The sequence below is a fragment of the Lissotriton vulgaris genome, chromosome 2_1 (genome assembly GCF_964263255.1).
Source record: "Lissotriton vulgaris chromosome 2_1, aLisVul1.2, whole genome shotgun sequence".
Taxonomy (NCBI): Eukaryota; Metazoa; Chordata; class Amphibia; order Caudata; family Salamandridae; genus Lissotriton; species Lissotriton vulgaris.
In genome coordinates this window covers 1,187,496,318-1,187,516,558 of record NC_141687.1, presented here as the reverse complement: position 1 = coordinate 1,187,516,558, position 20,241 = coordinate 1,187,496,318, and the positions used below count along the sequence as shown (strand labels likewise).

The 20,241-nt window shown below is 43.8% G+C and overlaps 24 non-coding genes across 24 annotated transcripts; all 24 read right to left on the bottom strand.

Annotated features, from left to right (window-relative positions):
* Positions 1 to 4: 4 nt before the first annotated feature.
* On the bottom strand, positions 5 to 76 carry TRNAM-CAU (transfer RNA methionine (anticodon CAU)). The gene has a single exon. It is a non-coding gene; the product is annotated as a tRNA-Met (tRNA).
* Positions 77 to 980: 904 nt separating this feature from the next.
* Positions 981 to 1,052, bottom strand: TRNAG-CCC (transfer RNA glycine (anticodon CCC)). Its single transcript has one exon. It is a non-coding gene; the product is annotated as a tRNA-Gly (tRNA).
* A 546-nt stretch (positions 1,053 to 1,598) lies between these two features.
* TRNAM-CAU (transfer RNA methionine (anticodon CAU)) lies at positions 1,599 to 1,670 on the bottom strand. Its single transcript has one exon. It is a non-coding gene; the product is annotated as a tRNA-Met (tRNA).
* Positions 1,671 to 2,580: 910 nt separating this feature from the next.
* TRNAG-UCC (transfer RNA glycine (anticodon UCC)) lies at positions 2,581 to 2,652 on the bottom strand. Its single transcript has one exon. It is a non-coding gene; the product is annotated as a tRNA-Gly (tRNA).
* A 547-nt stretch (positions 2,653 to 3,199) lies between these two features.
* On the bottom strand, positions 3,200 to 3,271 carry TRNAM-CAU (transfer RNA methionine (anticodon CAU)). Its single transcript has one exon. It is a non-coding gene; the product is annotated as a tRNA-Met (tRNA).
* Positions 3,272 to 4,175: 904 nt separating this feature from the next.
* On the bottom strand, positions 4,176 to 4,247 carry TRNAG-CCC (transfer RNA glycine (anticodon CCC)). Its single transcript has one exon. It is a non-coding gene; the product is annotated as a tRNA-Gly (tRNA).
* A 546-nt stretch (positions 4,248 to 4,793) lies between these two features.
* Positions 4,794 to 4,865, bottom strand: TRNAM-CAU (transfer RNA methionine (anticodon CAU)). The gene has a single exon. It is a non-coding gene; the product is annotated as a tRNA-Met (tRNA).
* Positions 4,866 to 5,775: 910 nt separating this feature from the next.
* TRNAG-UCC (transfer RNA glycine (anticodon UCC)) lies at positions 5,776 to 5,847 on the bottom strand. The gene has a single exon. It is a non-coding gene; the product is annotated as a tRNA-Gly (tRNA).
* A 1,523-nt stretch (positions 5,848 to 7,370) lies between these two features.
* TRNAG-CCC (transfer RNA glycine (anticodon CCC)) lies at positions 7,371 to 7,442 on the bottom strand. The gene has a single exon. It is a non-coding gene; the product is annotated as a tRNA-Gly (tRNA).
* Positions 7,443 to 7,988: 546 nt separating this feature from the next.
* On the bottom strand, positions 7,989 to 8,060 carry TRNAM-CAU (transfer RNA methionine (anticodon CAU)). The gene has a single exon. It is a non-coding gene; the product is annotated as a tRNA-Met (tRNA).
* Positions 8,061 to 8,970: 910 nt separating this feature from the next.
* On the bottom strand, positions 8,971 to 9,042 carry TRNAG-UCC (transfer RNA glycine (anticodon UCC)). Its single transcript has one exon. It is a non-coding gene; the product is annotated as a tRNA-Gly (tRNA).
* Positions 9,043 to 9,589: 547 nt separating this feature from the next.
* Positions 9,590 to 9,661, bottom strand: TRNAM-CAU (transfer RNA methionine (anticodon CAU)). Its single transcript has one exon. It is a non-coding gene; the product is annotated as a tRNA-Met (tRNA).
* A 904-nt stretch (positions 9,662 to 10,565) lies between these two features.
* Positions 10,566 to 10,637, bottom strand: TRNAG-CCC (transfer RNA glycine (anticodon CCC)). Its single transcript has one exon. It is a non-coding gene; the product is annotated as a tRNA-Gly (tRNA).
* Positions 10,638 to 11,183: 546 nt separating this feature from the next.
* On the bottom strand, positions 11,184 to 11,255 carry TRNAM-CAU (transfer RNA methionine (anticodon CAU)). Its single transcript has one exon. It is a non-coding gene; the product is annotated as a tRNA-Met (tRNA).
* A 910-nt stretch (positions 11,256 to 12,165) lies between these two features.
* Positions 12,166 to 12,237, bottom strand: TRNAG-UCC (transfer RNA glycine (anticodon UCC)). Its single transcript has one exon. It is a non-coding gene; the product is annotated as a tRNA-Gly (tRNA).
* Positions 12,238 to 12,784: 547 nt separating this feature from the next.
* Positions 12,785 to 12,856, bottom strand: TRNAM-CAU (transfer RNA methionine (anticodon CAU)). The gene has a single exon. It is a non-coding gene; the product is annotated as a tRNA-Met (tRNA).
* A 904-nt stretch (positions 12,857 to 13,760) lies between these two features.
* Positions 13,761 to 13,832, bottom strand: TRNAG-CCC (transfer RNA glycine (anticodon CCC)). The gene has a single exon. It is a non-coding gene; the product is annotated as a tRNA-Gly (tRNA).
* Positions 13,833 to 14,378: 546 nt separating this feature from the next.
* Positions 14,379 to 14,450, bottom strand: TRNAM-CAU (transfer RNA methionine (anticodon CAU)). Its single transcript has one exon. It is a non-coding gene; the product is annotated as a tRNA-Met (tRNA).
* Positions 14,451 to 15,360: 910 nt separating this feature from the next.
* Positions 15,361 to 15,432, bottom strand: TRNAG-UCC (transfer RNA glycine (anticodon UCC)). The gene has a single exon. It is a non-coding gene; the product is annotated as a tRNA-Gly (tRNA).
* A 1,513-nt stretch (positions 15,433 to 16,945) lies between these two features.
* TRNAG-CCC (transfer RNA glycine (anticodon CCC)) lies at positions 16,946 to 17,017 on the bottom strand. The gene has a single exon. It is a non-coding gene; the product is annotated as a tRNA-Gly (tRNA).
* Positions 17,018 to 17,563: 546 nt separating this feature from the next.
* TRNAM-CAU (transfer RNA methionine (anticodon CAU)) lies at positions 17,564 to 17,635 on the bottom strand. The gene has a single exon. It is a non-coding gene; the product is annotated as a tRNA-Met (tRNA).
* A 910-nt stretch (positions 17,636 to 18,545) lies between these two features.
* Positions 18,546 to 18,617, bottom strand: TRNAG-UCC (transfer RNA glycine (anticodon UCC)). Its single transcript has one exon. It is a non-coding gene; the product is annotated as a tRNA-Gly (tRNA).
* A 547-nt stretch (positions 18,618 to 19,164) lies between these two features.
* On the bottom strand, positions 19,165 to 19,236 carry TRNAM-CAU (transfer RNA methionine (anticodon CAU)). Its single transcript has one exon. It is a non-coding gene; the product is annotated as a tRNA-Met (tRNA).
* A 904-nt stretch (positions 19,237 to 20,140) lies between these two features.
* Positions 20,141 to 20,212, bottom strand: TRNAG-CCC (transfer RNA glycine (anticodon CCC)). The gene has a single exon. It is a non-coding gene; the product is annotated as a tRNA-Gly (tRNA).
* Positions 20,213 to 20,241: the final 29 nt, after the last annotated feature.

The following is a 20,241-nucleotide window of genomic DNA, read 5'->3' as shown; positions in this document are numbered from 1 at the left end:
AAATTAGCAGAGGATGGTTTCGATCCATCGACCTCTGGGTTATGGGCCCAGCACGCTTCCGCTGCGCCACTCTGCTCTGTTGTGAAAGTGTTCTTTTTATGCAGATAGGGAGCATTAAGCAGAGTAGCGTGGGATTGGTACGGCTCTCACCTCATTTGCCTAAGTATATTGCAAGGCATGCTGGGTACAGAAAAACTTCATCTTCCCCTCTCACAATCAGTCATAACTGAAAGTCAGACACTCTTAGGCACTAGCCGTTTCAGACCTTTATCAAGACAGCATGTCATGAACCCTCTCTCTCTCTCTCTGTGATCCTAGCACTAGCATGCTCAGGATTTGGCTTTACCTGGGAGCCAGAGATCTACCCGGTGAGGGCTTGCCCGGTGTGAGGCTTTTGAGCGTTTGGGAGCGTTCGGGACGTGAGTGGACGTTGGACAGGAAACTCTGCGAATTTGAAGCATCCAACATTCCTGCTGCAGTGAGCGGCTCTTTCCATGGACATCTGCCTCTAGGATTCCTCTCAACTTGCCTTCTGATAAAACATTTTGTGAGCAGCAATTACCTTCGACAGCTACAAGGTGGCGCTACATTCTGGTAAGTGCACAAGTATGCACAAAATGTTAGGGACTTTTGCCAGATTTATCGGTGGATCTTGCATATTTTTTTCAGAGGCTAGATATTGCCTAGAAATGCTTTTTAACATAGAGATGTTGGAGTTATAATGTCTGGTCGGGCCTCAGCCCTTCCATTGTTTGCCCACTGTAACATATTTATTACCAGCACATGTGAGTTGTGACTCTGCTTTATAAAACTTATCATATATTAGGACAATGAATGTATCAGAAGGTGCGATTGAGATGTTTGCCTATGTATTTGTTTATTTTTTTATATATGGCTGATTAATCTGTTCATGAAATTTCCATTTTGAGACATGTTGCATTAAAATATGTCCTGCTTGCAGAATATATAAGCATTTTCACTGCGTTGGCCGGGAATCGAACCCGGGTCAACTGCTTGGGAAGCAGCTATGCTCACCACTATACCACCAACGCCCTCTGATGTGTGTGCTCTCGGTTCTAAATATTACGTTCCCGAAATCAATGACTATCTTGCAACAGCTTCAATGGTGCATTTGGTTTCGATACCAACATGAGAAGTAGTAGAACGTTTTTTGCAGAGGGTAAGGAACTGGGGATTGAAACCAAGGACAAAGTTGTGCAGAAGAGAAGAAATGAAATGCAACAGTACAAAAAGTAGAAATCAGCATATATAGGCAGCATGGGAAGCAAAGCAGGGAAGAGAAAGAGAGAACATTCCATGAAATGCCCAGGAGATAGATAAGAGCAGAAAAAAAAGGGAAGAATGAAATTCAAAGCATGCCCAGAAAGTTGTGTGAAGCTCCCACCAGTCATTTATGGTTATAGTTGTGTGTCTTTACTTTCAAAGTACAGGGTTGATCCTTTCACGAACACTCTTGTATTACACAGACACAGATAGTTGAGAAGTCTTTTCTCACATAGCTGGCACAAGCTTGCGCTTTTCCTTTCTGGCAGTGTGGAAATGACAGCTTGGTCCTTGGAAGGAAAGTCAAGCAAAATTAGCAGAGGATGGTTTCGATCCATCGACCTCTGGGTTATGGGCCCAGCACGCTTCCGCTGCGCCACTCTGCTCGTTCATGAAGGTGATCTCTTTATGCAGATGAGGAGGCATTCAGCGGAGTGAAGTGGCATTGGTCGGGCTCTCACCTCATTTGCCTAATTATATCGCAAGGCATGCTGGGTGCAGAAAATCTTCATCTTCCCCTCTCACAATCAGTCATAACTGATAGTCCAGACCCTCTTACGCACTAGCCGTTTCAGGCCTTTATCAAGACAGCAGCTCTCCAACACTCTCTGTCTCTCTCTCTCTGTGATCCTAGTGCTAGCATGCTCAGGATTTGGCTTTACCTGGGAGCCAGAGATCTACCCGGTGAGGGCTTGCCCGGTGTAAGGCTTTTGAGCGTTTGGGAGCGTTCGGTACATGAGAGGACGTTGGACTGGAAACTATGCAAATTTGAAGCATCCAACCTTCCTGCTGCAGTCGGGGGCTCTTTCCATGGACATCTGCCTTTTGGATTCCTCTAAACTTGCCCTCTGATGAAACATTTTTTGAGCTGCAGTTACCTCCGACGTCTACAAGGTGGCGCTACATTCAGGTGAGGGCACAAGTATGCACAAAATGTTGGCGACTTTCACCAGATTTATCGATGGATCTTGCATATTGTTTTCAGAGGCTAGATATTGCCTAGGAAATGGTTTTTAACATAGAGATGCTGGAGTTATAATGTGTGGTCGGGCCTCAGCCCTTTCATTGTCTGCCCACTGTAAATATTTTTTACCAGCACATGTGAGTGGTGACTCTGCTTTATGAAACTTATCATATATTAGGACAATGAATATAGCAGAAGGGGCGATTGAGATGCTTGCCTACATATTTGTTTATTTTTTATATAACGGCTGATTAATCTGTTCATTATATTTCCATTTTGTGACATGTTGCATTAAAATATATCCTGCTTGCAGAATATATAAGTATTTGTACTGCGTTGGCCGGGAATCGAACCCGGGTCAACTGCTTGGAAGGCAGCTATGCTCACCACTATACCACCAACGCCCTCTGATCTGTGCGCTCTCGGTTCTTAACATTAGGATCCTGAGTTCAATGACTATCTTGCACCAGCTTCAATGGTGCATTTGGTTTAGATACCAACATGAAAAGCAATAGAAAGTTTTTTGCAGAGGGTAAGGAACTGGGATTGAAACCAAGGACAAAGCTGTGCAGAAGAGAAGAATGGAAAGCTGCATTACAAATAATAGATAAGAATATATAGAGGCAGCATGGGAAGCAAAACAGGGAAGAGAAATACAGAACATTCAATTAAATGCCCAGGAGATAGATAAGAGCAGAACAAAAAGGAAAGAATGAAATTCAAAGCCTGCCCATAAAAGTGTTTGAAGGTCCCACCAGTCATTTATGCTTATTATTGTGTGTCTTTACTTTCAAAGTACAGGGTGGATCATTTGATGATCCCTCTCTTGTATTTCAGCAGACACAGATATTTGACAAGTATTTTCTCACATAGCTGGCACAAGCTTGTGCTTTTCCTTGCTGGCAGCGTGGAAATGACAGCTTGGTCCTTGGAAGGAAAGTCAAGCAAAATTAGCAGAGGATGGTTTCGATCCATCGACCTCTGGGTTATGGGCCCAGCACGCTTCCGCTGCGCCACTCTGCTCTGTTGTGAAAGTGTTCTTTTTATGCAGATAGGGAGCATTAAGCAGAGTAGCGTGGGATTGGTACGGCTCTCACCTCATTTGCCTAAGTATATTGCAAGGCATGCTGGGTACAGAAAAACTTCATCTTCCCCTCTCACAATCAGTCATAACTGAAAGTCAGACACTCTTAGGCACTAGCCGTTTCAGACCTTTATCAAGACAGCATGTCATGAACCCTCTCTCTCTCTCTCTGTGATCCTAGCACTAGCATGCTCAGGATTTGGCTTTACCTGGGAGCCAGAGATCTACCCGGTGAGGGCTTGCCCGGTGTGAGGCTTTTGAGCGTTTGGGAGCGTTCGGGACGTGAGTGGACGTTGGACAGGAAACTCTGCGAATTTGAAGCATCCAACATTCCTGCTGCAGTGAGCGGCTCTTTCCATGGACATCTGCCTCTAGGATTCCTCTCAACTTGCCTTCTGATAAAACATTTTGTGAGCAGCAATTACCTTCGACAGCTACAAGGTGGCGCTACATTCTGGTAAGTGCACAAGTATGCACAAAATGTTAGGGACTTTTGCCAGATTTATCGGTGGATCTTGCATATTTTTTTCAGAGGCTAGATATTGCCTAGAAATGCTTTTTAACATAGAGATGTTGGAGTTATAATGTCTGGTCGGGCCTCAGCCCTTCCATTGTTTGCCCACTGTAACATATTTATTACCAGCACATGTGAGTTGTGACTCTGCTTTATAAAACTTATCATATATTAGGACAATGAATGTATCAGAAGGTGCGATTGAGATGTTTGCCTATGTATTTGTTTATTTTTTTATATATGGCTGATTAATCTGTTCATGAAATTTCCATTTTGAGACCTGTTGCATTAAAATATGTCCTGCTTGCAGAATATATAAGCATTTTCACTGCGTTGGCCGGGAATCGAACCCGGGTCAACTGCTTGGGAAGCAGCTATGCTCACCACTATACCACCAACGCCCTCTGATGTGTGTGCTCTCGGTTCTAAATATTACGTTCCCGAAATCAATGACTATCTTGCAACAGCTTCAATGGTGCATTTGGTTTCGATACCAACATGAGAAGTAGTAGAACGTTTTTTGCAGAGGGTAAGGAACTGGGGATTGAAACCAAGGACAAAGTTGTGCAGAAGAGAAGAAATGAAATGCAACAGTACAAAAAGTAGAAATCAGCATATATAGGCAGCATGGGAAGCAAAGCAGGGAAGAGAAAGAGAGAACATTCCATGAAATGCCCAGGAGATAGATAAGAGCAGAAAAAAAAGGGAAGAATGAAATTCAAAGCATGCCCAGAAAGTTGTGTGAAGCTCCCACCAGTCATTTATGGTTATAGTTGTGTGTCTTTACTTTCAAAGTACAGGGTTGATCCTTTCACGAACACTCTTGTATTACACAGACACAGATAGTTGAGAAGTCTTTTCTCACATAGCTGGCACAAGCTTGCGCTTTTCCTTTCTGGCAGTGTGGAAATGACAGCTTCGTCCTTGGAAGGAAAGTCAAGCAAAATTAGCAGAGGATGGTTTCGATCCATCGACCTCTGGGTTATGGGCCCAGCACGCTTCCGCTGCGCCACTCTGCTCGTTCATGAAGGTGATCTCTTTATGCAGATGAGGAGGCATTCAGCGGAGTGAAGTGGCATTGGTCGGGCTCTCACCTCATTTGCCTAATTATATCGCAAGGCATGCTGGGTGCAGAAAATCTTCATCTTCCCCTCTCACAATCAGTCATAACTGATAGTCCAGACCCTCTTACGCACTAGCCGTTTCAGGCCTTTATCAAGACAGCAGCTCTCCAACACTCTCTGTCTCTCTCTCTCTGTGATCCTAGTGCTAGCATGCTCAGGATTTGGCTTTACCTGGGAGCCAGAGATCTACCCGGTGAGGGCTTGCCCGGTGTAAGGCTTTTGAGCTTTTGGGAGCGTTCGGTACATGAGAGGACGTTGGACTGGAAACTATGCAAATTTGAAGCATCCAACCTTCCTGCTGCAGTCGGGGGCTCTTTCCATGGACATCTGCCTTTTGGATTCCTCTAAACTTGCCCTCTGATGAAACATTTTTTGAGCTGCAGTTACCTCCGACGTCTACAAGGTGGCGCTACATTCAGGTGAGGGCACAAGTATGCACAAAATGTTGGCGACTTTCACCAGATTTATCGATGGATCTTGCATATTGTTTTCAGAGGCTAGATATTGCCTAGGAAATGGTTTTTAACATAGAGATGCTGGAGTTATAATGTGTGGTCGGGCCTCAGCCCTTTCATTGTCTGCCCACTGTAAATATTTTTTACCAGCACATGTGAGTGGTGACTCTGCTTTATGAAACTTATCATATATTAGGACAATGAATATAGCAGAAGGGGCGATTGAGATGCTTGCCTACATATTTGTTTATTTTTTATATAACGGCTGATTAATCTGTTCATTATATTTCCATTTTGTGACATGTTGCATTAAAATATATCCTGCTTGCAGAATATATAAGTATTTGTACTGCGTTGGCCGGGAATCGAACCCGGGTCAACTACTTGGAAGGCAGCTATGCTCACCACTATACCACCAACGCCCTCTGATCTGTGCGCTCTCGGTTCTTAACATTAGGATCCTGAGTTCAATGACTATCTTGCACCAGCTTCAATGGTGCATTTGGTTTAGATACCAACATGAAAAGCAATAGAAAGTTTTTTGCAGAGGGTAAGGAACTGGGATTGAAACCAAGGACAAAGCTGTGCAGAAGAGAAGAATGGAAAGCTGCATTACAAATAATAGATAAGAATATATAGAGGCAGCATGGGAAGCAAAACAGGGAAGAGAAATACAGAACATTCAATTAAATGCCCAGGAGATAGATAAGAGCAGAACAAAAAGGAAAGAATGAAATTCAAAGCCTGCCCATAAAAGTGTTTGAAGGTCCCACCAGTCATTTATGCTTATTATTGTGTGTCTTTACTTTCAAAGTACAGGGTGGATCATTTGATGATCCCTCTCTTGTATTTCAGCAGACACAGATATTTGACAAGTATTTTCTCACATAGCTGGCACAAGCTTGTGCTTTTCCTTGCTGGCAGCGTGGAAATGACAGCTTGGTCCTTGGAAGGAAAGTCAAGCAAAATTAGCAGAGGATGGTTTCGATCCATCGACCTCTGGGTTATGGGCCCAGCACGCTTCCGCTGAGCCACTCTGCTCTGATGTGAAAGTGTTCTTTTTATGCAGATAGGGAGCATTAAGCAGAGTAGCGTGGGATTGGTACGGCTCTCACCTCATTTGCCTAAGTATATTGCAAGGCATGCTGGGTACAGAAAAACTTCATCTTCCCCTCTCACAATCAGTCATAACTGAAAGTCAGACACTCTTAGGCACTAGCCGTTTCAGACCTTTATCAAGACAGCATGTCATGAACCCTCTCTCTCTCTCTCTGTGATCCTAGCACTAGCATGCTCAGGATTTGGCTTTACCTGGGAGCCAGAGATCTACCCGGTGAGGGCTTGCCCGGTGTGAGGCTTTTGAGCGTTTGGGAGCGTTCGGGACGTAAGTGGACGTTGGACAGGAAACTCTGCGAATTTGAAGCATCCAACATTCCTGCTGCAGTGAGCGGCTCTTTCCATGGACATCTGCCTCTAGGATTCCTCTCAACTTGCCTTCTGATAAAACATTTTGTGAGCAGCAATTACCTTCGACAGCTACAAGGTGGCGCTACATTCTGGTAAGTGCACAAGTATGCACAAAATGTTAGGGACTTTTGCCAGATTTATCGGTGGATCTTGCATATTTTTTTCAGAGGCTAGATATTGCCTAGAAATGCTTTTTAACATAGAGATGTTGGAGTTATAATGTCTGGTCGGGCCTCAGCCCTTCCATTGTTTGCCCACTGTAACATATTTATTACCAGCACATGTGAGTTGTGACTCTGCTTTATAAAACTTATCATATATTAGGACAATGAATGTATCAGAAGGTGCGATTGAGATGTTTGCCTATGTATTTGTTTATTTTTTTATATATGGCTGATTAATCTGTTCATGAAATTTCCATTTTGAGACATGTTGCATTAAAATATGTCCTGCTTGCAGAATATATAAGCATTTTCACTGCGTTGGCCGGGAATCGAACCCGGGTCAACTGCTTGGGAAGCAGCTATGCTCACCACTATACCACCAACGCCCTCTGATGTGTGTGCTCTCGGTTCTAAATATTACGTTCCCGAAATCAATGACTATCTTGCAACAGCTTCAATGGTGCATTTGGTTTCGATACCAACATGAGAAGTAGTAGAACGTTTTTTGCAGAGGGTAAGGAACTGGGGATTGAAACCAAGGACAAAGTTGTGCAGAAGAGAAGAAATGAAATGCAACAGTACAAAAAGTAGAAATCAGCATATATAGGCAGCATGGGAAGCAAAGCAGGGAAGAGAAAGAGAGAACATTCCATGAAATGCCCAGGAGATAGATAAGAGCAGAAAAAAAAGGGAAGAATGAAATTCAAAGCATGCCCAGAAAGTTGTGTGAAGCTCCCACCAGTCATTTATGGTTATAGTTGTGTGTCTTTACTTTCAAAGTACAGGGTTGATCCTTTCACGAACACTCTTGTATTACACAGACACAGATAGTTGAGAAGTCTTTTCTCACATAGCTGGCACAAGCTTGCGCTTTTCCTTTCTGGCAGTGTGGAAATGACAGCTTGGTCCTTGGAAGGAAAGTCAAGCAAAATTAGCAGAGGATGGTTTCGATCCATCGACCTCTGGGTTATGGGCCCAGCACGCTTCCGCTGCGCCACTCTGCTCGTTCATGAAGGTGATCTCTTTATGCAGATGAGGAGGCATTCAGCGGAGTGAAGTGGCATTGGTCGGGCTCTCACCTCATTTGCCTAATTATATCGCAAGGCATGCTGGGTGCAGAAAATCTTCATCTTCCCCTCTCACAATCAGTCATAACTGATAGTCCAGACCCTCTTACGCACTAGCCGTTTCAGGCCTTTATCAAGACAGCAGCTCTCCAACACTCTCTGTCTCTCTCTCTCTGTGATCCTAGTGCTAGCATGCTCAGGATTTGGCTTTACCTGGGAGCCAGAGATCTACCCGGTGAGGGCTTGCCCGGTGTAAGGCTTTTGAGCGTTTGGGAGCGTTCGGTACATGAGAGGACGTTGGACTGGAAACTATGCAAATTTGAAGCATCCAACCTTCCTGCTGCAGTCGGGGGCTCTTTCCATGGACATCTGCCTTTTGGATTCCTCTAAACTTGCCCTCTGATGAAACATTTTTTGAGCTGCAGTTACCTCCGACGTCTACAAGGTGGCGCTACATTCAGGTGAGGGCACAAGTATGCACAAAATGTTGGCGACTTTCACCAGATTTATCGATGGATCTTGCATATTGTTTTCAGAGGCTAGATATTGCCTAGGAAATGGTTTTTAACATAGAGATGCTGGAGTTATAATGTGTGGTCGGGCCTCAGCCCTTTCATTGTCTGCCCACTGTAAATATTTTTTACCAGCACATGTGAGTGGTGACTCTGCTTTATGAAACTTATCATATATTAGGACAATGAATATAGCAGAAGGGGCGATTGAGATGCTTGCCTACATATTTGTTTATTTTTTATATAACGGCTGATTAATCTGTTCATTATATTTCCATTTTGTGACATGTTGCATTAAAATATATCCTGCTTGCAGAATATATAAGTATTTGTACTGCGTTGGCCGGGAATCGAACCCGGGTCAACTGCTTGGAAGGCAGCTATGCTCACCACTATACCACCAACGCCCTCTGATCTGTGCGCTCTCGGTTCTTAACATTAGGATCCTGAGTTCAATGACTATCTTGCACCAGCTTCAATGGTGCATTTGGTTTAGATACCAACATGAAAAGCAATAGAAAGTTTTTTGCAGAGGGTAAGGAACTGGGATTGAAACCAAGGACAAAGCTGTGCAGAAGAGAAGAATGGAAAGCTGCATTACAAATAATAGATAAGAATATATAGAGGCAGCATGGGAAGCAAAACAGGGAAGAGAAATACAGAACATTCAATTAAATGCCCAGGAGATAGATAAGAGCAGAACAAAAAGGAAAGAATGAAATTCAAAGCCTGCCCATAAAAGTGTTTGAAGGTCCCACCAGTCATTTATGCTTATTATTGTGTGTCTTTACTTTCAAAGTACAGGGTGGATCATTTGATGATCCCTCTCTTGTATTTCAGCAGACACAGATATTTGACAAGTATTTTCTCACATAGCTGGCACAAGCTTGTGCTTTTCCTTGCTGGCAGCGTGGAAATGACAGCTTGGTCCTTGGAAGGAAAGTCAAGCAAAATTAGCAGAGGATGGTTTCGATCCATCGACCTCTGGGTTATGGGCCCAGCACGCTTCCGCTGCGCCACTCTGCTCTGTTGTGAAAGTGTTCTTTTTATGCAGATAGGGAGCATTAAGCAGAGTAGCGTGGGATTGGTACGGCTCTCACCTCATTTGCCTAAGTATATTGCAAGGCATGCTGGGTACAGAAAAACTTCATCTTCCCCTCTCACAATCAGTCATAACTGAAAGTCAGACACTCTTAGGCACTAGCCGTTTCAGACCTTTATCAAGACAGCATGTCATGAACCCTCTCTCTCTCTCTCTGTGATCCTAGCACTAGCATGCTCAGGATTTGGCTTTACCTGGGAGCCAGAGATCTACCCGGTGAGGGCTTGCCCGGTGTGAGGCTTTTGAGCGTTTGGGAGCGTTCGGGACGTGAGTGGACGTTGGACAGGAAACTCTGCGAATTTGAAGCATCCAACATTCCTGCTGCAGTGAGCGGCTCTTTCCATGGACATCTGCCTCTAGGATTCCTCTCAACTTGCCTTCTGATAAAACATTTTGTGAGCAGCAATTACCTTCGACAGCTACAAGGTGGCGCTACATTCTGGTAAGTGCACAAGTATGCACAAAATGTTAGGGACTTTTGCCAGATTTATCGGTGGATCTTGCATATTTTTTTCAGAGGCTAGATATTGCCTAGAAATGCTTTTTAACATAGAGATGTTGGAGTTATAATGTCTGGTCGGGCCTCAGCCCTTCCATTGTTTGCCCACTGTAACATATTTATTACCAGCACATGTGAGTTGTGACTCTGCTTTATAAAACTTATCATATATTAGGACAATGAATGTATCAGAAGGTGCGATTGAGATGTTTGCCTATGTATTTGTTTATTTTTTTATATATGGCTGATTAATCTGTTCATGAAATTTCCATTTTGAGACATGTTGCATTAAAATATGTCCTGCTTGCAGAATATATAAGCATTTTCACTGCGTTGGCCGGGAATCGAACCCGGGTCAACTGCTTGGGAAGCAGCTATGCTCACCACTATACCACCAACGCCCTCTGATGTGTGTGCTCTCGGTTCTAAATATTACGTTCCCGAAATCAATGACTATCTTGCAACAGCTTCAATGGTGCATTTGGTTTCGATACCAACATGAGAAGTAGTAGAACGTTTTTTGCAGAGGGTAAGGAACTGGGGATTGAAACCAAGGACAAAGTTGTGCAGAAGAGAAGAAATGAAATGCAACAGTACAAAAAGTAGAAATCAGCATATATAGGCAGCATGGGAAGCAAAGCAGGGAAGAGAAAGAGAGAACATTCCATGAAATGCCCAGGAGATAGATAAGAGCAGAAAAAAAAGGGAAGAATGAAATTCAAAGCATGCCCAGAAAGTTGTGTGAAGCTCCCACCAGTCATTTATGGTTATAGTTGTGTGTCTTTACTTTCAAAGTACAGGGTTGATCCTTTCACGAACACTCTTGTATTACACAGACACAGATAGTTGAGAAGTCTTTTCTCACATAGCTGGCACAAGCTTGCGCTTTTCCTTTCTGGCAGTGTGGAAATGACAGCTTGGTCCTTGGAAGGAAAGTCAAGCAAAATTAGCAGAGGATGGTTTCGATCCATCGACCTCTGGGTTATGGGCCCAGCACGCTTCCGCTGCGCCACTCTGCTCGTTCATGAAGGTGATCTCTTTATGCAGATGAGGAGGCATTCAGCGGAGTGAAGTGGCATTGGTCGGGCTCTCACCTCATTTGCCTAATTATATCGCAAGGCATGCTGGGTGCAGAAAATCTTCATCTTCCCCTCTCACAATCAGTCATAACTGATAGTCCAGACCCTCTTACGCACTAGCCGTTTCAGGCCTTTATCAAGACAGCAGCTCTCCAACACTCTCTGTCTCTCTCTCTCTGTGATCCTAGTGCTAGCATGCTCAGGATTTGGCTTTACCTGGGAGCCAGAGATCTACCCGGTGAGGGCTTGCCCGGTGTAAGGCTTTTGAGCGTTTGGGAGCGTTCGGTACATGAGAGGACGTTGGACTGGAAACTATGCAAATTTGAAGCATCCAACCTTCCTGCTGCAGTCGGGGGCTCTTTCCATGGACATCTGCCTTTTGGATTCCTCTAAACTTGCCCTCTGATGAAACATTTTTTGAGCTGCAGTTACCTCCGACGTCTACAAGGTGGCGCTACATTCAGGTGAGGGCACAAGTATGCACAAAATGTTGGCGACTTTCACCAGATTTATCGATGGATCTTGCATATTGTTTTCAGAGGCTAGATATTGCCTAGGAAATGGTTTTTAACATAGAGATGCTGGAGTTATAATGTGTGGTCGGGCCTCAGCCCTTTCATTGTCTGCCCACTGTAAATATTTTTTACCAGCACATGTGAGTGGTGACTCTGCTTTATGAAACTTATCATATATTAGGACAATGAATATAGCAGAAGGGGCGATTGAGATGCTTGCCTACATATTTGTTTATTTTTTATATAACGGCTGATTAATCTGTTCATTATATTTCCATTTTGTGACATGTTGCATTAAAATATATCCTGCTTGCAGAATATATAAGTATTTGTACTGCGTTGGCCGGGAATCGAACCCGGGTCAACTGCTTGGAAGGCAGCTATGCTCACCACTATACCACCAACGCCCTCTGATCTGTGCGCTCTCGGTTCTTAACATTAGGATCCTGAGTTCAATGACTATCTTGCACCAGCTTCAATGGTGCATTTGGTTTAGATACCAACATGAAAAGCAATAGAAAGTTTTTTGCAGAGGGTAAGGAACTGGGATTGAAACCAAGGACAAAGCTGTGCAGAAGAGAAGAATGGAAAGCTGCATTACAAATAATAGATAAGAATATATAGAGGCAGCATGGGAAGCAAAACAGGGAAGAGAAATACAGAACATTCAATTAAATGCCCAGGAGATAGATAAGAGCAGAACAAAAAGGAAAGAATGAAATTCAAAGCCTGCCCATAAAAGTGTTTGAAGGTCCCACCAGTCATTTATGCTTATTATTGTGTGTCTTTACTTTCAAAGTACAGGGTGGATCATTTGATGATCCCTCTCTTGTATTTCAGCAGACACAGATATTTGACAAGTATTTTCTCACATAGCTGGCACAAGCTTGTGCTTTTCCTTGCTGGCAGCGTGGAAATGACAGCTTGGTCCTTGGAAGGAAAGTCAAGCAAAATTAGCAGAGGATGGTTTCGATCCATCGACCTCTGGGTTATGGGCCCAGCACGCTTCCGCTGCGCCACTCTGCTCTGTTGTGAAAGTGTTCTTTTTATGCAGATAGGGAGCATTAAGCAGAGTAGCGTGGGATTGGTACGGCTCTCACCTCATTTGCCTAAGTATATTGCAAGGCATGCTGGGTACAGAAAAACTTCATCTTCCCCTCTCACAATCAGTCATAACTGAAAGTCAGACACTCTTAGGCACTAGCCGTTTCAGACCTTTATCAAGACAGCATGTCATGAACCCTCTCTCTCTCTCTCTGTGATCCTAGCACTAGCATGCTCAGGATTTGGCTTTACCTGGGAGCCAGAGATCTACCCGGTGAGGGCTTGCCCGGTGTGAGGCTTTTGAGCGTTTGGGAGCGTTCGGGACGTGAGTGGACGTTGGACAGGAAACTCTGCGAATTTGAAGCATCCAACATTCCTGCTGCAGTGAGCGGCTCTTTCCATGGACATCTGCCTCTAGGATTCCTCTCAACTTGCCTTCTGATAAAACATTTTGTGAGCAGCAATTACCTTCGACAGCTACAAGGTGGCGCTACATTCTGGTAAGTGCACAAGTATGCACAAAATGTTAGGGACTTTTGCCAGATTTATCGGTGGATCTTGCATATTTTTTTCAGAGGCTAGATATTGCCTAGAAATGCTTTTTAACATAGAGATGTTGGAGTTATAATGTCTGGTCGGGCCTCAGCCCTTCCATTGTTTGCCCACTGTAACATATTTATTACCAGCACATGTGAGTTGTGACTCTGCTTTATAAAACTTATCATATATTAGGACAATGAATGTATCAGAAGGTGCGATTGAGATGTTTGCCTATGTATTTGTTTATTTTTTTATATATGGCTGATTAATCTGTTCATGAAATTTCCATTTTGAGACATGTTGCATTAAAATATGTCCTGCTTGCAGAATATATAAGCATTTTCACTGCGTTGGCCGGGAATCGAACCCGGGCCAACTGCTTGGGAAGCAGCTATGCTCACCACTATACCACCAACGCCCTCTGATGTGTGTGCTCTCGGTTCTAAATATTACGTTCCCGAAATCAATGACTATCTTGCAACAGCTTCAATGGTGCATTTGGTTTCGATACCAACATGAGAAGTAGTAGAACGTTTTTTGCAGAGGGTAAGGAACTGGGGATTGAAACCAAGGACAAAGTTGTGCAGAAGAGAAGAAATGAAATGCAACAGTACAAAAAGTAGAAATCAGCATATATAGGCAGCATGGGAAGCAAAGCAGGGAAGAGAAAGAGAGAACATTCCATGAAATGCCCAGGAGATAGATAAGAGCAGAAAAAAAAGGGAAGAATGAAATTCAAAGCATGCCCAGAAAGTTGTGTGAAGCTCCCACCAGTCATTTATGGTTATAGTTGTGTGTCTTTACTTTCAAAGTACAGGGTTGATCCTTTCACGAACACTCTTGTATTACACAGACACAGATAGTTGAGAAGTCTTTTCTCACATAGCTGGCACAAGCTTGCGCTTTTCCTTTCTGGCAGTGTGGAAATGACAGCTTGGTCCTTGGAAGGAAAGTCAAGCAAAATTAGCAGAGGATGGTTTCGATCCATCGACCTCTGGGTTATGGGCCCAGCACGCTTCCGCTGCGCCACTCTGCTCGTTCATGAAGGTGATCTCTTTATGCAGATGAGGAGGCATTCAGCGGAGTGAAGTGGCATTGGTCGGGCTCTCACCTCATTTGCCTAATTATATCGCAAGGCATGCTGGGTGCAGAAAATCTTCATCTTCCCCTCTCACAATCAGTCATAACTGATAGTCCAGACCCTCTTACGCACTAGCCGTTTCAGGCCTTTATCAAGACAGCAGCTCTCCAACACTCTCTGTCTCTCTCTCTCTGTGATCCTAGTGCTAGCATGCTCAGGATTTGGCTTTACCTGGGAGCCAGAGATCTACCCGGTGAGGGCTTGCCCGGTGTAAGGCTTTTGAGCGTTTGGGAGCGTTCGGTACATGAGAGGACGTTGGACTGGAAACTATGCAAATTTGAAGCATCCAACCTTCCTGCTGCAGTCGGGGGCTCTTTCCATGGACATCTGCCTTTTGGATTCCTCTAAACTTGCCCTCTGATGAAACATTTTTTGAGCTGCAGTTACCTCCGACGTCTACAAGGTGGCGCTACATTCAGGTGAGGGCACAAGTATGCACAAAATGTTGGCGACTTTCACCAGATTTATCGATGGATCTTGCATATTGTTTTCAGAGGCTAGATATTGCCTAGGAAATGGTTTTTAACATAGAGATGCTGGAGTTATAATGTGTGGTCGGGCCTCAGCCCTTTCATTGTCTGCCCACTGTAAATATTTTTTACCAGCACATGTGAGTGGTGACTCTGCTTTATGAAACTTATCATATATTAGGACAATGAATATAGCAGAAGGGGCGATTGAGATGCTTGCCTACATATTTGTTTATTTTTTATATAACGGCTGATTAATCTGTTCATTATATTTCCATTTTGTGACATGTTGCATTAAAATATATCCTGCTTGCAGAATATATAAGTATTTGTACTGCGTTGGCCGGGAATCGAACCCGGGTCAACTGCTTGGAAGGCAGCTATGCTCACCACTATACCACCAACGCCCTCTGATCTGTGCGCTCTCGGTTCTTAACATTAGGATCCTGAGTTCAATGACTATCTTGCACCAGCTTCAATGGTGCATTTGGTTTAGATACCAACATGAAAAGCAATAGAAAGTTTTTTGCAGAGGGTAAGGAACTGGGATTGAAACCAAGGACAAAGCTGTGCAGAAGAGAAGAATGGAAAGCTGCATTACAAATAATAGATAAGAATATATAGAGGCAGCATGGGAAGCAAAACAGGGAAGAGAAATACAGAACATTCAATTAAATGCCCAGGAGATAGATAAGAGCAGAACAAAAAGGAAAGAATGAAATTCAAAGCCTGCCCATAAAAGTGTTTGAAGGTCCCACCAGTCATTTATGCTTATTATTGTGTGTCTTTACTTTCAAAGTACAGGGTGGATCATTTGATGATCCCTCTCTTGTATTTCAGCAGACACAGATATTTGACAAGTATTTTCTCACATAGCTGGCACAAGCTTGTGCTTTTCCTTGCTGGCAGCGTGGAAATGACAGCTTGGTCCTTGGAAGGAAAGTCAAGCAAAATTAGCAGAGGATGGTTTCGATCCATCGACCTCTGGGTTATGGGCCCAGCACGCTTCCGCTGAGCCACTCTGCTCTGATGTGAAAGTGTTCTTTTTATGCAGATAGGGAGCATTAAGCAGAGTAGCGTGGGATTGGTACGGCTCTCACCTCATTTGCCTAAGTATATTGCAAGGCATGCTGGGTACAGAAAAACTTCATCTTCCCCTCTCACAATCAGTCATAACTGAAAGTCAGACACTCTTAGGCACTAGCCGTTTCAGACCTTTATCAAGACAGCATGTCATGAACCCTCTCTCTCTCTCTCTGTGATCCTAGCACTAGCATGCTCAGGATTTGGCTTTACCTGGGAGCCAGAGATCTACCCGGTGAGGGCTTGCCCGGTGTGAGGCTTTTGAGCGTTTGGGAGCGTTGTGGACGTTGGACAGGAAACTCTGCGAATTTGAAGCATCCAACATTCCTGCTGCAGTGAGCGGCTCTTTCCATGGACATCTGCCTCTAGGATTCCTCTCAACTTGCCTTCTGATAAAACATTTTGTGAGCAGCAATTACCTTCGACAGCTACAAGGTGGCGCTACATTCTGGTAAGTGCACAAGTATGCACAAAATGTTAGGGACTTTTGCCAGATTTATCGGTGGATCTTGCATATTTTTTTCAGAGGCTAGATATTGCCTAGAAATGCTTTTTAACATAGAGATGTTGGAGTTATAATGTCTGGTCGGGCCTCAGCCCTTCCATTGTTTGCCCACTGTAACATATTTATTACCAGCACATGTGAGTTGTGACTCTGCTTTATAAAACTTATCATATATTAGGACAATGAATGTATCAGAAGGTGCGATTGAGATGTTTGCCTATGTATTTGTTTATTTTTTTATATATGGCTGATTAATCTGTTCATGAAATTTCCATTTTGAGACATGTTGCATTAAAATATGTCCTGCTTGCAGAATATATAAGCATTTTCACTGCGTTGGCCGGGAATCGAACCCGGGTCAACTGCTTGGGAAGCAGCTATGCTCACCACTATACCACCAACGCCCTCTGATGTGTGTGCTCTCGGTTCTAAATATTACGTTCCCGAAATCAATGACTATCTTGCAACAGCTTCAATGGTGCATTTGGTTTCGATACCAACATGAGAAGTAGTAGAACGTTTTTTGCAGAGGGTAAGGAACTGGGGATTGAAACCAAGGACAAAGTTGTGCAGAAGAGAAGAAATGAAATGCAACAGTACAAAAAGTAGAAATCAGCATATATAGGCAGCATGGGAAGCAAAGCAGGGAAGAGAAAGAGAGAACATTCCATGAAATGCCCAGGAGATAGATAAGAGCAGAAAAAAAAGGGAAGAATGAAATTCAAAGCATGCCCAGAAAGTTGTGTGAAGCTCCCACCAGTCATTTATGGTTATAGTTGTGTGTCTTTACTTTCAAAGTACAGGGTTGATCCTTTCACGAACACTCTTGTATTACACAGACACAGATAGTTGAGAAGTCTTTTCTCACATAGCTGGCACAAGCTTGCGCTTTTCCTTTCTGGCAGTGTGGAAATGACAGCTTGGTCCTTGGAAGGAAAGTCAAGCAAAATTAGCAGAGGATGGTTTCGATCCATCGACCTCTGGGTTATGGGCCCAGCACGCTTCCGCTGCGCCACTCTGCTCGTTCATGAAGGTGATCTCTTTATGCAGATGAGGAGGCATTCAGCGGAGTGAAGTGGCATTGGTCGGGCTCTCACCTCATTTGCCTAATTATATCGCAAGGCATGCTGGGTGCAGAAAATCTTCATCTTCCCCTCTCACAATCAGTCATAACTGATAGTCCAGACCCTCTTACGCACTAGCCGTTTCAGGCCTTTATCAAGACAGCAGCTCTCCAACACTCTCTGTCTCTCTCTCTCTGTGATCCTAGTGCTAGCATGCTCAGGATTTGGCTTTACCTGGGAGCCAGAGATCTACCCGGTGAGGGCTTGCCCGGTGTAAGGCTTTTGAGCGTTTGGGAGCGTTCGGTACATGAGAGGACGTTGGACTGGAAACTATGCAAATTTGAAGCATCCAACCTTCCTGCTGCAGTCGGGGGCTCTTTCCATGGACATCTGCCTTTTGGATTCCTCTAAACTTGCCCTCTGATGAAACATTTTTTGAGCTGCAGTTACCTCCGACGTCTACAAGGTGGCGCTACATTCAGGTGAGGGCACAAGTATGCACAAAATGTTGGCGACTTTCACCAGATTTATCGATGGATCTTGCATATTGTTTTCAGAGGCTAGATATTGCCTAGGAAATGGTTTTTAACATAGAGATGCTGGAGTTATAATGTGTGGTCGGGCCTCAGCCCTTTCATTGTCTGCCCACTGTAAATATTTTTTACCAGCACATGTGAGTGGTGACTCTGCTTTATGAAACTTATCATATATTAGGACAATGAATATAGCAGAAGGGGCGATTGAGATGCTTGCCTACATATTTGTTTATTTTTTATATAACGGCTGATTAATCTGTTCATTATATTTCCATTTTGTGACATGTTGCATTAAAATATATCCTGCTTGCAGAATATATAAGTATTTGTACTGCGTTGGCCGGGAATCGAACCCGGGTCAACTGCTTGGAAGGCAGCTATGCTCACCACTATACCACCAACGCCCTCTGATCTGTGCGCTCTCGGTTCTTAACATTAGGATCCTGAGTTCAATGACTATCTTGCACCAGCTTCAATGGTGCATTTGGTTTAGATACCAACATGAAAAGCAATAGAAAGTTTTTTGCAGAGGGTAAGGAACTGGGATTGAAACCAAGGACAAAGCTGTGCAGAAGAGAAGAATGGAAAGCTGCATTACAAATAATAGATAAGAATATATAGAGGCAGCATGGGAAGCAAAACAGGGAAGAGAAATACAGAACATTCAATTAAATGCCCAGGAGATAGATAAGAGCAGAACAAAAAGGAAAGAATGAAATTCAAAGCCTGCCCATAAAAGTGTTTGAAGGTCCCACCAGTCATTTATGCTTATTATTGTGTGTCTTTACTTTCAAAGTACAGGGTGGATCATTTGATGATCCCTCTCTTGTATTTCAGCAGACACAGATATTTGACAAGTATTTTCTCACATAGCTGGCACAAGCTTGTGCTTTTCCTTGCTGGCAGCGTGGAAATGACAGCTTGGTCCTTGGAAGGAAAGTCAAGCAAAATTAGCAGAGGATGGTTTCGATCCATCGACCTCTGGGTTATGGGCCCAGCACGCTTCCGCTGCGCCACTCTGCTCTGTTGTGAAAGTGTTCTTTTTATGCAGATAGGGAGCATTAAGCAGAGTAGCGTGGGATTGGTACGGCTCTCACCTCATTTGCCTAAGTATATTGCAAGGCATGCTGGGTACAGAAAAACTTCATCTTCCCCTCTCACAATCAGTCATAACTGAAAGTCAGACACTCTTAGGCACTAGCCGTTTCAGACCTTTATCAAGACAGCATGTCATGAACCCTCTCTCTCTCTCTCTGTGATCCTAGCACTAGCATGCTCAGGATTTGGCTTTACCTGGGAGCCAGAGATCTACCCGGTGAGGGCTTGCCCGGTGTGAGGCTTTTGAGCGTTTGGGAGCGTTCGGGACGTGAGTGGACGTTGGACAGGAAACTCTGCGAATTTGAAGCATCCAACATTCCTGCTGCAGTGAGCGGCTCTTTCCATGGACATCTGCCTCTAGGATTCCTCTCAACTTGCCTTCTGATAAAACATTTTGTGAGCAGCAATTACCTTCGACAGCTACAAGGTGGCGCTACATTCTGGTAAGTGCACAAGTATGCACAAAATGTTAGGGACTTTTGCCAGATTTATCGGTGGATCTTGCATATTTTTTTCAGAGGCTAGATATTGCCTAGAAATGCTTTTTAACATAGAGATGTTGGAGTTATAATGTCTGGTCGGGCCTCAGCCCTTCCATTGTTTGCCCACTGTAACATATTTATTACCAGCACATGTGAGTTGTGACTCTGCTTTATAAAACTTATCATATATTAGGACAATGAATGTATCAGAAGGTGCGATTGAGATGTTTGCCTATGTATTTGTTTATTTTTTTATATATGGCTGATTAATCTGTTCATGAAATTTCCATTTTGAGACATGTTGCATTAAAATATGTCCTGCTTGCAGAATATATAAGCATTTTCACTGCGTTGGCCGGGAATCGAACCCGGGTCAACTGCTTGGGAAGCAGCTATGCTCACCACTATACCACCAACGCCCTCTGATGTGTGTGCTCTCGGTTCTAAA